This window comes from Charadrius vociferus, unplaced genomic scaffold (assembly GCF_000708025.1).
Source record: "Charadrius vociferus isolate BGI_N301 unplaced genomic scaffold, ASM70802v2 scaffold158, whole genome shotgun sequence".
NCBI classification, from domain to species: Eukaryota; Metazoa; Chordata; class Aves; order Charadriiformes; family Charadriidae; genus Charadrius; species Charadrius vociferus.
In genome coordinates, this window is record NW_009661372.1 from 1,840,368 (window position 1) to 1,857,043 (window position 16,676).

Here is a 16,676-nt window from a genome sequence, read left to right on the forward strand (position 1 = left end):
AGTGCAGCTTTAACAGCACGAGATGGAAAAGACCTTGAAAAGAGAAGTAGCACTGAATCTGACTCCACGCAAACAGTCTTATGTGGGAGCTTGGGATCTCATTCCCATGTTCATTAATTTGAAGGAAATCATCTTGGATACCCATATAAACCGAAGCTTCTTAGTGGTATGTATATCCTGTGGCACATATCAGGTGTTTGTTTTCACCTGCACTGCAGATAGACACTATTATATGTCTATTTTATATATTTATATATAGAGAGAGAGAGCGCGTGTGTATTATGGATGCGTGCATGTTTGTAAGTATGTATAAATTGTAAACAGAATGACTACATTTCATTTAGAAAGTTGTTGTCTGACCTGCTGTCTTCTGTTTCTGTGAAATGAGAATGCTGGAGTAGTAAAAGAGACTTTAAAGGCTCACACCTGGGGAAAGACTGTCCAAGCCAAGAAAGTGGGAGGGACAGCCAGCAGGTGTCCTGCAAGGACACCTTCATAAGGGTCACATCAGCAGTAAGCCTGGGGGTGCGACTGAGACATAGTACTGAATCATCCCAGATTTTCCTGCTTTGAATGCAAAGCCCTGTGCTTTATAATGCAAGATCTAATTCCTCATATATGGCATTTTCAATTTACCAAATCCCCAGGTACTTGATCAGTTAGAACACTTACATGAAGATCCACAATTATTTAAGCAAAGTTTTGGATGTCCCAAATTCATAGACTCTCACAAACATGTTAATACATTATTGTCCTGAAAGCCAGAATACTGGGACGTTCTTGAAACTTCACTTTTCCTTTAGCTATGTTATTTTTTAATCTACTCCATTTGAAGATAATTCTATTCAGATCCCAAATTGTCCAGGAGGAATGTTGGTGGTTCCGGGACCTCCTAGGCATAAGAGAAGTCTTTAACTTGTGATGGGATGAGACTTAAACTGAATGTTTAGACTGAAGAATTTGTCCAAAATAACTTCATAGTGCTCCCAAAATAATCTGTCTGCCAGATTTAGCAGACATTCTGGTGGGTTTTAGTGGAAATGTCCACATCCTGAAATCTGGCTTTTATATAACATGGTAACACTAAAAGGAGTTAGAACTTTTGGTTGCCCTTACAGCCAAAGAAATAGTGACTGTTAGTATACCAGGTAACATACGCAAGCCACTAGGCATCATATCCTATGTTGTACTAGGTAGATCTGCAACTAGATTATAAAAGAGGTTACATCACGTGTCACATAGAGGGAGTGAATATCTAAGGCACATCAGTATTTTTAAGTTCAAGGTGAGAAAGTCCTGTCGTTTGAATTGAAAATAAAGAGATATTCCAGAAGCGGATACACTTAGACTGTTCTTTATATACCTACATGCTTTGTTCAGAACTGGTCCACATCCATGAAAAACTTCATGGCTTTTAAGGAGAAACAATACATATAAACTGTTAGAAAGGTAAGCTTCACTTTGTCTTTCCTTTAGTAAATCTTCATGTTTGTACAGTAGTTTTTCTGCTGAGGCTCAGGGTATAGTTTTATTTTCTATCAAGGCAATAATGTTCTCTGATGAAACCAACTCAAATTCATCACACAAAGATTTTGTGTGGTTTCACGTTGTCCTGGCTTGAGGCCTAAACCACGACACACATCTATGACCCTCTTTGTTTCTACTGTGTATAAAGTTCATAAGATAAATTTGCTTTTATCATCATCTTCATCATCTTGCCATTTATTCTTTGCGAAGGTAGTCATTTGCTTCTCTCCTCTTAGCCTCAAGGGTGGGTGTGTGGGAGGGAAGATCAACTAATTTGATTTTTCAAATGGTAACACCAAATTAATATCCAGACAGAGATTTTTAATTATACTTTTAAACCACTATATTTTTCATGGCATTTTGTGCTCCAAGCTCATTTCTAAGTGATATGATTCATTTAACTAAGATCAGAAATCCCACTGGAGGTCAAAAAATGGCAAATATTTTTTCTTCTAAAAATATTTTTAATGTATTTAGTAAACCATAAATATAAAGCAATTTTAAATGGAGAGCTGGAGATTAGCTAAAGCAATACAAGAGAATAGGTGAGAAACAATGTCTTAAATGCAGTCCAGAAGAAGTTAGACCACATATGGTGATCTCTCTCTGACTCTTATACTGCTATAAAATACTGCACTGTATGGAGATAACAACTCAGTGGGTGACAGCTTTCTTTTGTATCACTGCTAACTAACCCTGTTGTCCAGCACAAAGGTAGGAAGTGCTGTGTTGCTTGAGGTACAGTATGTTACATGAGATGAGGGTGGAATTAGGGTTTAAATAACTTGCAGCCATTATATATCTAGAAGTGTTCATGAAAGACAGGATGTTAGCCTTGGCATAAAAGTCAAGTGATAATATGAATGGGTAACAACTACACCCACGTTAATTCCCCTTTATACTTGCATCATAATGATTGATGCAAAAACTACTTATAATTTATTTTCTTGTCAAAGCAACATATTTATCATGTATAAGCAAACAAACAGAATTTTGCAAGGCTGATGTGCCAGTAGTATTTATAATTCATGTATTCTTCACCTACATAAATAAATTCAAATTAATAACTTAGCACAATAGTGTTTTTAAGTGCCAAACAATTACTTCCTGGAATGTCCCCAACCAAAATTGAATTCAAGAATTTTGAGGTAGTCCAATCCAGACACTACTCTATTTAGAACTTTAATTATACCTGTAAATGGTACTCAGATTTTTTTTGGAGCTCCTGTCAATCTGATGGTCTGTGATTTCTCGTCAAGATGATTCTATGCTTCTGGCTCAACTGTGGTTGTCCCAAATAGAAATTTTCTCTGAACTGTTCATCTGTTTTGGGACATGATGTATTGTGTATTCTATTTTTTTTCCTTCAGTTCTTTTTTTCTGTGGCTACTCTTTTGAACAACTCACTCCAAGCGTGTATTGCTGTTAAGCCATCCTATCAAACCCACTTTGTCCCAACTAAATGGACATGATTCTTCCATTGCTTTGTACTACCCTGCTGACAATCCCCTTCTCACAATTTGACAATGAAGGGTGCTGCAGCTGGTGGCCCTGCCATTCCAGACTTCTAGTCAGAACGAAGAACTTCCAATATACAAACTAAAACACAGGTTGCTTTAGTTGACTGCCCAATTTTACAGGAAAAGAACATTATTCCCAAATATTATTGCAGTTTACAGTCAAGTTAAAAATGAGGTATTTTTTGTGAAGCAAAACACACCTGTTCTACAAGGATAAGATAGGGAAACTCTCCAATAACCAACATGAAGCAAGAAATGTTCGAGCACATAGTCCCGTACTAGCATAGCTGTCATTCTTTAGACTCATTAGAGGACAGGATGTGTGATGCAATATACATATGGATAAGTTTTGCTTCTTTCCTTGCATATGGGGAAAAGACGTATAGAAACAGGAACACCAGAAAGCTGAAATGATCAGTTTTCATTAAAAGTAGGTGCCACATTGCATCTAAGACGTGTGAATAAATCATACAGTTCCCCACAGCCTGCTCCTAGAGAAACTGGTATGTTACTGTCTGGCCAAGCGGTCTGTGTGGTGGGTGAGGAACAGGCTGACAGGCTGCCCCCAGAGAGTGGTGGCAAATAGCTCCTTTTCCAACTGGCAACCTGTCACATGCGGGGTCCCCCAGCGATTAGTACTGGCACAACATTGTGTAATATCTTCAAAAGTGATCTGGATGATGGCGTCAAGTGTACCCTGATGAAGTTTGTTGATGACACCAAACTGAGTGGGGAAGTGGACACTTCAGAAGGGAGAGCTATTCTGCAGGAAGACCTGGATAGCCTGGAAGGGTGGGCTAACAATATCTTCATGAAGTTCAGCACGGGCAAGTGTAAGGTCTTGCACTTGGGAAAACAAAATCCAGGAGTGCAGCACAGGCTGGGATCTACCTGGCCATCTCTGTGAAAAGGGACCTGGGGGTCCAGATGGACAACAAGCTCAATGTGAGTGAAGAGTGTGCTGCTGTGGCAAAGAAAGCCAACAGGATGCTGGGTTGCATCAACAAAGGCATCACCCGCACAGATAAAGAAGTCGTTACCTCACCCTGCTTAGCACTTGTCAGGCCACACCTGGAATACTGTGTTCAGTTTTTGCCCCCACTATACAAAAAAGAGGTGGGCAGGCGTGAGAGGGTCCAGAGAAGGGCCACAAACAGACCAAAGGTCTGGGGAGCCTGCCATATGAGGACAGGCTGAGAGAATTTGGTTTGCTCAGCCTTGAGAAAAGAAGGGTTAGGGGAGACCTTATCACCATGTTCCAGTGTTTAAAGAGTGGCTACAAAGAAGATGGAGACTCCATTTTTCACAGGGAATCACATGGAAAAGATGAGGGGTAATGGGTACCAGTTACTCCCGGGGAGATTCTGATTGGGCACACAAGGAATATTTTTCACAATGAGAACAATCAGCCACTGGAATAATCTCCCCAGGGAAGCAGTGGATTCCCCAACATTGGACACTTTTAAAATTCAGCTGGACAGGGTGCTGGGCCATCTTGTCTAGAGTGTGCTTTTGCCTAGAAAATTTGGACCAGATGATCCTTGAGGTCCTTTCCAACCTGGTATTCTACAATTCTATGATCATTCTATAAAATAGACAGTAATTCAGTTGCTAAGTAAAAGTACTACATAGCAATTCAATTATTCATATGTATTGAGAAAGTGTTTCTGTTATGGTTTCAGTAAGAGTTGAAGGCACAAAAATCCCTGACATAAGGAATCTTCATTGTATTTTAATAAAGCAATTCTTTTGGTTGTAAGCATTCTGGCAAAACAGACAAATAGCAGCTGTACTGCTATGAAATGTAAAAGGTTGACAGCAGGAGAACTTGTAGTGGCATCCTCTCAATGCTTTGTCAATTCACCCCTGTCCTGACCTGCAGGACTGAATTAAAACAGTTTGTACTTGATCCACTGCATCTTTCTTTGTATGCCAATAAATACTAAAAACAGGAGAGGTTTTATTTTGTATATACATTGAGTGACCCAGTACAAATCATGGCTCAGTAGGAAACTGTCAGACAAGTTCCTTTAGGGCAGCACCACTCTTGAAACATATTGGCTAAAAACGTCCTCTTTTTTTTTTTTTTTTTTTTTTCAAAAATATCTTTTTCTCATTTCCTCCTATCAGTAATTTTTACTTTAGTCCTGTTTTGAGAAATAACGAAGTTCTGAAAAGGCAAGAAAAAAGGAAACCAGGAAAAATAAATATCTCCTAGAATCAAATAGATGAGGACTGGAAACCTCTTATTATGAAAACATTAATGTGTTTCAAAAAAGCAATTGAATGTGAAAGTATTTCCTTGTTTACTTCACCATACTTCAAGGTCCAGTGCAGCCACAATGTGTTTGCATTGCATATATAATTTTTAACCTTCACAAGTTTCCCAATAGCAGATTTTTCTGCTTCCTTGCCCACATGATATGCTGCATTTTATTGCTCATAGTTTGTGTAAAGCTCAGGCCATTAAGTATTAAGGGGCTGTTACAGGAAGGATTACTAGTCCCAAGAGTTCAGAACTTGTTTTAAAGTCTGTAGTTTCCGCAGTTGCCTTCAGAATTCTTTTCTTTACAATACTTGTTATAGGTGTAATCTCAAACAGATGCTGATTTTTCTGTGGTGTGTTGTAACATTGAATTTGATATGCTTTAACCACCACTGTCCACAACAGATTGCTTTTTTCAGCCAAGATCTGACACTGTAAATTGCCTTCCACACCTGAAACACAGTACAACTCCCTTAATCCTTTTTATTTTACCTCTATGTTCCTTCCAGATTTGGCACACCAGCAGAGAAATGGAGGGATCTTTTATGGTACAGATTGACTGGGGAAATTACAGGCAGGTGACCACTGTGTGAGACTAGTTTAGTCTGCACCAGTGCATATATATTTTGCCATAAATAACTGCATCTGTGGCTGTTTGCATTGCCTCATAACGTCAGGAGTGTGCAAGTTTCCAAGTTACCCTTCCTCCTTCTCCTCATGCTCTCACCCTCTCCCCCTTGTTTCTTTCCTCATCCCTCTCTTCTTCATATACACAAGCACGCACATATGCATATCCATACATATCCGGCTGCCATCTCTGTTTAGATGACTAAAATGCTGTAGATACAGTATTTGTTTTATTTTATTTATATTTCCTTTCTGTTTAATCTTCAGACCTTGTTCAATCTATGAGTTTGCATAATGTTTTCTGGAAGATGAGAGAGGGATGTGGAGAAATTTGCTGGAAGAAAAGAACATGAAGAGTATCTTTACAAATCTTCAACACTAGTAAACTTTAAGTTTTATACCCCATTCCAATGACAAATTGTTGTCACTTTGCATTACACAATGTCACAGCACACAGTAAAATAGCAAAATGGGCCTTATGGCAAGCACCTCTTTGCACAGCTAGGAAACACGATAGTGTACATTTGTACTGTGTGTCCATGGCACGGTTTTTGCAAGGGTGGGGCTGCAGGGGCTTCTTCTGTGAGAAGAGACTGGGGACTGACCCATGCTGGCCACAGCCATTCCAACTATCTCCAGCGGGCCCCCCAGAGAACACCGCTGAGCCCCTCAGCCACACTGGTGGTGCCTCAGGGAAAGTGTATTTGAGAAAGGGTAGAAAATGCCAGAGAGAAGGAGAGAACAAAAAGAGCAACAAACAGCACAGGGAAACACCAAGGTCAAAGAAGAAGGAGGAGGAGGTGCTCTATGGCTGAGCAGATATTCCCTGCAGAGCATGAGGAACCCATGCTGGGGAAGGTTTATCCTGAAGAACTGGAGCCCAGGAAGAACACCCACTCTGGAGCAGGGTATCCGTGTGAGGAGGAAGGAGCAGCAAAGAGGGAATGGATGTGTACTGACTGCCACCCCCCTGCACCACTTGGGGTGGGATAGAGGAGTCAGGAGTGAAGGAGTGAATGTGGGCCTGGGAAAGAAGGGTGGGAAGGTGGTTTTATTGATTGTCTCTGTTTCTCACCATCTGAATCTATTTTAATTGGCAAGAAAATAAATTTCCCCATGTCAAGTCTCTTTTGCCCATGGCAGCAACTGGTAAGCAATCACACTGTCGTTATCTCAACCCATGAACTTTCACAACCATATTTTCTCTGCCAGTCCTGGTGGAGGGGTTGGTGAGCAGCTGGGTGGGCGTCTGGCTGTTAGCCAAGGCTGACCCACCACAGTGTATTACTGTGTTGTGGTGGCATGCAGAGGTCTCAGTTGTCATTAGACAAGGAATGACCCTTGACACTAAAGACTATAGCAGAAGACTACGCAGGAGCAAGACCCAGAACATACTTGTGCCACACACTTGTGAATCATCTGCATAGTCACCAGACTTTCCAATGGTCTAACACGTGTTATTGGGGAAAAGTGAAACCTTGTTGTAAAGAAACACACAAGCTTGATTGGCACCTCATGCAATAAGTAATTACTGATTTACATTGCAGCTTCCAAAAAACTGGACTCCGTGGAGTTTCTGTGGCAAGGCACTGCAGTCAGGATAACTCTGGCAGCAATGAGCATTCATCAGTGTGTTTAAAACTCAGTACAGGATGGGTTCCTTTCTCTTCAATATTGTCTAGTGAATAGCAGCACATCACAAAAATATTTGACTCTACTGAGATCATGACAATGTAAGTGAAAGCTGGATTTGGTTTGAAGAGGATTTCAGGGCCAGGCAACAAGTCAAATGAGGTCTTTCCTCTGTATTGTCAACTTATTTTCAGCTGTCTTTATGTCCTTGTTAAAAGAAAAAAAGGAACCTGAGTTGCTGAGACCAATCCATAAATAGCAGCACTCTTCCAAGCCCACCCTGCCACTCATCTTGTCCTCAGGAACAGGGTTTCCTTTCCTTAACATCAAATGGAGACCAATGCAGCTTTAAACAAAATCTACTTAAAGCACCAAAGAAAGAAGAATGGCTCATACTGGGTTTGTGTCCTTGGATTTTATGTTTTTAATTAAAAAAACAAAACTCCAAAGTCTCTGCTTAAAGCTTCATTCTAAGCATATTCAAAGTGCCTGCCCTCGGTGGCTGGGGATGAAAACAGTTTTCTCTGAGGGGGCACTGGGTTGGCTGCCTGTGTTGCTACGTGTTTGGGAATAGTTGTGTACTCAGGAAACCTGTTCATCGACTTCGGTACAGATCTGCACTTAACCTGCTGAAAAAGAGAACTAGCTGAGATACGTTATACTGCTTATCTTTCTGTTTATGACAGGTGTATCAAAATGAGCAGGTTATCTTTTTGTTCAATCAATATTTATTGTTTCAGAGACATGTTGCCTCAGGACTGCTGTAAAGGTCCATTAAACTGTGTTGCATACTAATGCCTTATTTTCATGTGAGGTTGCAAGTTCACACCAGGATGTTTTTCATAACTTCTCCTGTGACAGAAGGAGCACCTATACCTCAGTTTAAATATGTAAATAATTATTCAGCTGAGTAGTGATGGGATTTGGCAGGAGATGTCGCCTTAGTATTTCACAACAAAAAAAGTAAAAAATGCTCAATGAAATATATGTAAAATCTTTTTGTTTACCCAGCTGGACAAGGCCTTTGTTAGAAATTGTTTGAAGTGGATGGATACTGATGTAATTTTGGAAAATGCATTAAACAGGGAAAAATGTTTTTCTTTTATTATAAGTCAATACCAGGAGGGAAGGAAATACAGTAAAATTTGCCGTAAGCAGTCTCTCAGGGGAACAACAAAAGTTGACTGCTTAATGGACATGGCCTTCTAATAAATTTGGAGAAGAATTTATTGGATTTTTTAAGGATATTCAGAGGCTGTTTGTAGACAGAGCTGTCTGATAAAGTTTGTATTTTGTGTAGGTTTTATGTGTCGTTTTATTGAGGAGAACATTTAGCCATAAAAGAAGTCTCTCTCTTTATAATCAACACTTTGATTTAGTAATTGTTCTGCAACAAAAAATCTTGCATAGAGTAACGTGCTGAAATATGTGGTTTCCCATGTGATTAGTTACTCTTTTCTAAATATGTTTGTTATTAAACCTTCAGTATACTTTTCCCTTGAGCTGTGTTTCACAGTGAGGCTACTTGAAGGGACTGCTAGGGTCTCTGCTTCTACTTTGGATAGCCAAGTGTTTTCCAAAACAGGAAGATGTTTTATTAAGCAATAGTGAGGTCAGGCACAAAATGACAGTGGCTTCTGACTGACTGGCTTTATGTGGTTGAGGGAAACTGGACCCTACTCTTGATGAGAAGAAGATGTGGAAGTGATAACCTACACAAAAGTTTTCCTGTGGAGTATTGCCAGGAGCTATCCCGCTGCACTCTGTAGGATAGGATAAACAACTCAAAGATACTAAGTATAATTAACCTTACACTGTGAACCTTGTTCTGTTAATAATATGGAATTTGTTTGTAAATAAAACTCTCTGCAGTTGCACTGTAAATTTCAGGTTCACCTGTGATGCATGGGAGAATTACGTTTCCAGAAGACCTGTGATGTATCAAAGTGACTCCGGATTTCATGGATTTAGTCAGGCATACAATTGCATAGAAGGTTACTCCTTATGGATAGCCATTTAATATTTTACTAACGGCAGCAAATCACTACCATCAGCAAGTTTCAATTGAGGAGTAGGTCCCTGTATGCCCTGGTCATAGCAGAGACAAAATTTCCTCTGTCAAGCTTATAGTTCAGGTGTGTAATTAGAGACAAAAGGTACGAGCGGACAATTCTTGTCAGAGGTAGCGTTCTTCTTAAAACCCCAGCTGCGTGAGTGTATGAGACAACTTCTGACCTTAGGTCTCTGCTGAATCTGGCCTGTTGGCTCACTGTAGGCCTGGAAAATGCTGAAGCAATAGGGAGTATGAAACACTGGCCATTTGGTCCAGTTCACACTCAGTGAATATGGGACATTTGTGCCTCCCCTTACTGGCCAGCAAAGAGTGCTGTTCCACTCAGAAGGCAAATAAGGAGAGCTCAACAATGACACTTTGCTAGAGTTAGATCCCATGATTTTTAAACTATGGAGGGAAGTCATCACATTGAGATAACAAAATCGGCACTAACTAGAGCAAGAAGTTATTTTCAAATGCTTGCCTCCAGCAAGAAGTTGCCCTTTAAAAAACAGTGAAGATGATTTTGTGCAGCTTGATCTGCAGGGAGGTTGCACCTTGCATTGGACTCAACATTTTAAAAATGCAATGTTTTATCTTTAGGCTTTAGACAGTTGCTGTATCTCAGGGGGTGCACAACAGGAGGGAAAATTAACAAGGAATTTAACAGGAGCTGACTGGCAATGTGAGGACGTAGGAGGTAGAAAGCAGCAGGAATTTATGGCCCAGTGTTGCTTTAGACACTAACACAACATGTTCATTACATTGTTTCTTACTTCAAGCAAGTTTTCTTGTGTATTTTCAGTATTCTGTTTACAACCATGCAGCTATAAGATTACATGGAAAATAAGGAGGTAGCTGGTGACAGCCAACATGGCTTCACTAAGGGAAAATCGTGCCTGACAGATTTGGTGGCCTTCTACGATGGTGTTACAGCATTGGTGGGCAAGGGAAGACCAACTGACATCGTCTGCCTGAACTTGTGCAAAGCATTTGACACTGTCCCATGTGACATCCTTGTCTCTAAATAGGAGAGACATGGATTGGATGGATGGACCACTCGGTGGATAAGGAAATGGCGAGATGGTCACATTCAAGGAGTTGTGATCAACGACTCAATGTCCAAGCGTTGACCAGGGATGAGTGGCATTCCTTAGAGGTCAGTGTTGGGACCAGTGCAATTTGACATTTTTGTTGGCAAAGTGGGCAGTGGGATTGAGTGCACCCTCAGCATGTTGGCTGACAACACCAAGCTGTGGGGTGCAGTCAACACACTGGAGGGGAGGGATGCCATCCAGAGGTACCTGGACAGGCTTGAGAGGTGGCCCCATGCAAACCTCATGAAGTTCAACAAGGCCAAGTGCAAGGTCCTACATGTGGGTTGGGGCAACCCCAAGCACAAATACAGGCTGGGTGGAGAATAGATTGACAGCAGCCCTGAGGAGAAGGACTTGGGGGTGTTGGTGGATGAGGAACTCAACATGAGCTGACAATGTGTGCTTGCAGCCCAGAAAGCCAATTGCATCCCAGGCTGCATCAAAAGAAGTGTGGCCAGCAGGTCAAGGGAGGGGATGCTTCCCCCCTACTCTGTTCTTGTGAGACCCCACCTGGAATACTGCATCCAACTCTGGAACCCTCAACATAAGAAGGACACGGACCTGTTGGAGCAGGTCCAGAGGAGGACCATGAAGTTGATCATAGGGCTGGAGCATCTCTCCTAGGAACACAAGCTGAGACAGCTGGGTGAGTTCAGCCTGGAGAAGTGAAGGCTCCGGGGAGACCTTATAGTAGCCTTCCAGTACTGGCCTGCAGGAAAGATGGTGAGGAACTCATTGTCAGGGAGTGTAGTGACAGGTTGAGGGGTAATGGTTTTAAACTGGAAGAGGGTAGATTTAGATTATATATCAGGAAGAAATTCTTTACTCTGAGGGTGGTGAGGCACTGGGACAGGTTGCCCAGAGAAGTTGTAGATGCCCCATCCCTGGAGCTGTTCAAGGCCAGGCTGGATGCGGCTTTGAGCAACCTGGTCCCTGCCTGTGGCAGGGGGGTTGGAACTCGATAATCTTTAAGGTCCCTTCCAACTCTAACCATCCTATGATTCTATGATACATATAGGAAAGCCAGACTGTGAAACAGCTTGACTTTCAGAAATCAGCTGTGGAAATATTATGAAAACTGGATGTAATGCAAAACTCAAATGACATGAGAAAAGAACTCCTAAGAAACAGTGTGAAACCTGTGGTCCCATTAGTTGCCTCCAGTGGCTACACAGGAGTTGCAGCAGTTTGCCCCATGGAGGACATAGTCCACAACTTTTAACTTGGTAATTTCCCTTTAAGGATCAGATAAACAAAAATATCAATGACCTTGGCAACATAATCTGAGTGTCTTAGTTTCACTAGGATGAACTGTTCTTGGAAAAAATTCTCCCCCGTCTGAGTCACAACCAGGTTTTTCCTTCTGGAGTGGGAATGTGAACTGTTCCTTCTTCTTACCCAGTCAGGAACGCAGGCAAATTCCAGCTCACTAGTCTGGCATTTCAATTTCTGTAGGGTCTTCTCATGTTATGCCAGTGTAAGAGGTTTCACATTTTTTGTAACATTCTTTTGAAACAGAACTGCTCCAGAGCACCTTACTAGAGTCCAGTAGCAAAGTCTATGGGGTTTTGCCTCTGTTCACAAGATGGATGAAAGTACACTATATTAATTGTGGCATAAAAGATAAAGAGAGGTTTGCAACCAATGATCACATAAGTCATTATATGTAGGCGTAAGAATACAGTGGTAGGGATATTCATGTGAGAAAACAGAGGACAGCTACCATGCAATTTAAACTTCTATTATATTGTGAATAATAGATCTTTTTACCTTCTGTTGAACAAAAGAAGTAAAAATGTATGTGTTGCTCAAGATCAAACCACATTTAGTGGCTTTCTGTTTGTTTCTTTCTGTCTTTCTTTCCACAGGCATATAAACTGCCCTTCAGGAAAGAAATCATGCAGGCATTTCACAGACAGTGAATGCTGATGGCAGTGCTTTTAATCATTCGTGAAGTGTCCAGAACAGTCAGTGATATGGAGAATGCAGATCTGATGCCTTCCTTAGGCCACAGGAGCTGTGTTTGAACACTGAAGCAAAGAAGAGCTCCCTGCTCAGCAGACTAGGAGGTATTCAGCAGACTAGGAGGTATTGAGGTGAGTCTGCTCTCAGCGCCTTGCCCTGACACTGCTCTGTTAAAGAAGCTGGTCACGTTCACCACTAGGTTGAAAAGTCCTTCTGCCCCAGTAGCTCAATGCATTTTGAGCAGAGTAGGTCAAGTGTGAATAGACAGAGGTCCTTCCTTCAAACTCGCCTGCCCCAGTCATAGGGCACTGATGTGACAAGTAGGTAATGTCAGTTCAAGCCTTTGCCCTGTGTCAGGCTGAAAGGATTTTTACTGGGTTTTCTGATCTCTTAGTCTGACCTTCAGTAATACCATTTTCTCCAGAACAAAGGAACCATACGCTGGCATGAGCTTATTCTGTATTACACCACTTAGAAATAGCTCTTAGCAGCAATACACCAGCCAAAAATAATTACGGTGAATTCACCATTATCTGATGAAAAGTAACAAGCATTTTCCCAATAGCAGAAGAACATGGATGATGCAAGTACTGGGAGCAGTCACGGAACCAGTTCTCATAAGACTGGCCAGACCTGGGAGTATCTCTGCACTGCACCCCCTTGACACTCCAAACTGAGGAGGACTTACTCATTCAGACACGGCACCCGACCTGAACTGACTTTCTGAGTGCACCACATTGCAACAGAGCTCACAAGCTTTCTAGGAATCCAGAGTGCTCAGCAGCATAGTAGGAGCCAGATCGTGCTTGATATGGCATGAACACAACTGCATAAAATCTGCTGGCCTCGTGCTGGCAAAGAAGAACCCCTTGGATGCACCTCCAGAGGGTTCCACTCTACTGGTTCGGCAGGCACGGTGCAGAGACAACAGATCTGGCTCTCCACTGAGATAATCCCAGTCAAAGCTTATGCTATATTCTGCATAAAAACTGCTGCAGTACTCCTGCATTCTGCCCCAAGATAATAAGTCAAGGAGCCTGGATAGATTCGTGCACAGCCAGCTGCACTCTCTGGTCTTCTGTGGCACAGTTAGTCATTGGTACAGATCCACTAGTGAAAAACAATCAAGTGAGAAATATATGGAGAAATGTGTTATGCTCATGCCACTTGGTTTATTGATGCTTGCTGTCTTGCCACCTGCAAGGAGGATATGGGTGTCAAACACCACTGTGTTGTCCATGAAACCATGATACAATGCTATTGCTCTCCTTTTACCTTTCACAACATCCTCAAGCATCTTCAAGGCAAAGCTGCAAGTCTGCCTCTGGCAATCCATGCTCAAAGAGAAAGTAGCAGAGAGAATGATGGGAGGCGAGAAGGAAAAAACAGATGAAGATAAAAGTAATCCAGCTTGAATGTATAACCCAAAGTGCCAAACTTATACACTGTCTTTAGCAGTCAGAGAATTTCCATGTTTTATTAATAGACTCAAAACTTTTCATCATGGTATTGCACTTGTAACTGATGCCAATAGGAACACGAGCCCCATTTTTACCTCTAAAAAAATATTGAAGTTGAAAATGCAAATGAGTCATAGTCTTTTTACAGTTGGCAGCTACCTATTACAAGGTGTTTGTTAATATTTTTGTTCTTTGGAATACAAGCAAGCTCAAGATGAAATAATAGTAATGAGTTACAATAAGGTCTAAGCTACACTGCAAGTTTCTGTAGTAACACAATAAAAAAAACCAACCAACCAACCAACTGCAGTATTTGCTATTAAAAAATGATAAAACAAACCACGGAGATATGATTTCAAAATTTTCAGATGGATTTCCAAACCATGTAGAGTAAACTTCTCTAAATTATTTGACCATGCAATGTTCTTTAAAAATAACCTCACATGTCCTGTTTAATCCCTATTGAGAGCATTCACATCACAGTGCACAGTGAAGCTAAAGTGAAATGGCTGATCAAAACCCCCACATTCTCAGTTCTCAGAAAACAACAGGATTGAGCACAGTTTTTCATTTTTTCCTGAATAGATGTAATTTAAAAAATAGGTTTCATTTATAAGCAGTATCTCCTTTTTTAGGTACCTCCCGAAGAAGGTAACAAAAACTCCACTTTTCTAATGGCTCATGGAAGTCCCTGTTTAATTCTGGTAATACCCAAAAGTACTGTTCATATATAGTCAGAAGCAGAGCATAGAAGCCAGCCTGAGAATTAAGGATGAGACGAACTACAAGGATACAAAAACACACAGAAACATGGTGTCCATACACTTTGCAAACAATCCAACAAAAGGCAACTATAAATTCCTGCCTGGAGTATCTAAATAATACTACGGGTACCTGCAGCCAAGTCCAGAAAAAAAAGCAGAGCAAACAAACAAAATACCCAAACTGCCTGCAAAATGAAGTGAAATACTATTCTAAATCCTTTATTTGTTGTTACTAATATTACTGTTTGTGTCTCTCTCCTGCAGCTCTTGGCAAATATCGAACTTAAAATATTTGGAAAAAACAGTTGGTTCTTCCCACCTCATCCATGCCTTTTCTTAACCCCCAAAATCATTAAGCATTGTGTTGCTCATTGAAGTCTTGTTGACTAACGCTGCTTTGTTACGTGGATATTTTCAAGTTGTTAAAGGAACTTTTTGTTCCTGCAGAGTGAAGTCTCCTTTTGTCATGCTGCAGCCACGTTAGCCAAGGTGCTGATAGCCCCCTGCAGTGAAGGAACATGAGGAGAGAGAAAAACTGGGGGAAACAGAGCAGTCTTTTCAACCGTCAACATTTATTTAAATGCAATCATGAAATTTGGCTGTTCCTTGGGCCATGTGGTGTCTGCCCATTCTGCAGGGTGGGGCTGGAATTACTGCTGGCATGAATCTGTTTGGCCTCTTATTTTCATAACCCTTCAGAGCCACACAAGGGGAAAACAAGAGGCCACATAAGTACATTTGAAGGGCTAAATGTTTGTCTGGCGTGCTTGCATCATACAGGACTTGGAAGGGCCGAGGAAATCCTCTGAGCTTAGGGAATGTGAAGTGAGCTGCTTGGTTTAATATGCAGACAGAGGGCTGAGGAGGACACAGGAAGGGAAAAAAACCATGCAGGTACTGAGAAGGGTCAGTATGTGGGGGATCAACTTCAGATGAGAAAATTATTAACTTAAACAGTTTAACTTTGTTGTTTTCCATTATTATGACTTACAGCAAGAAGAATAGGGCTCTTTGTAGTGTGAGGTTTCCCCTCCTACAGGAATAGGATGTGCCCTTTCATTTCATCCAACTCCCTGATTTTCAGAAGCCTTTTGTGGCCACTTTTATTCCTCTGCAGACCCTTCAGTTTCTCCTGTAGCATCTTGGTGGCCCCTACCTTCTTAGAAACCTCATTGTGCAGACCTCACCTCATCTCTTTGCAGGTCCCTTCCTCGTGCGTAGTCAGATCTGTCCTGTTCCCCACTTCTCCTGATCAGGCTGTAAGAAAAAGAGGTTTGCTGCTGCTGCTCCTGGTTGACTTAAGCAGGTGATGACAATTGAAAATCGCTCCCATGCAATGTCTACAACTCCTCTGCTTCTCTCCAGAAGCAAAAAGCAAGTACAAAATCATGACAAGGATGAAAAATCCTAGAGAAATTGTGGGCCATGTTGGTATCTAGAGAGGCTGACAGAAATCTAGAAGATGACTGAGAGGAAGTAGCAGAAATACGGAAGGAGAACTGGAAGTGTTTTTCATATGGGTGAATTAGGAGTTCAACACGGTGCTTCTAGTTACAGGTTACTCACATGTATTGAATAGTAAATGGATATGTGCCTGGAGAGAGGAAATGTCTAGAAGAGTATCGCTGACAAAGATGGATGGTATGCGTAGATGCTTGGGAACCTGAACATACAACTGAAATAGATAAGTGGCTGAGAAAGGAGAGAGAAAATGCTCAAATGGTACAGCTGGACAATGAAGACCAAAGGGCGAGCATGCTGAAAA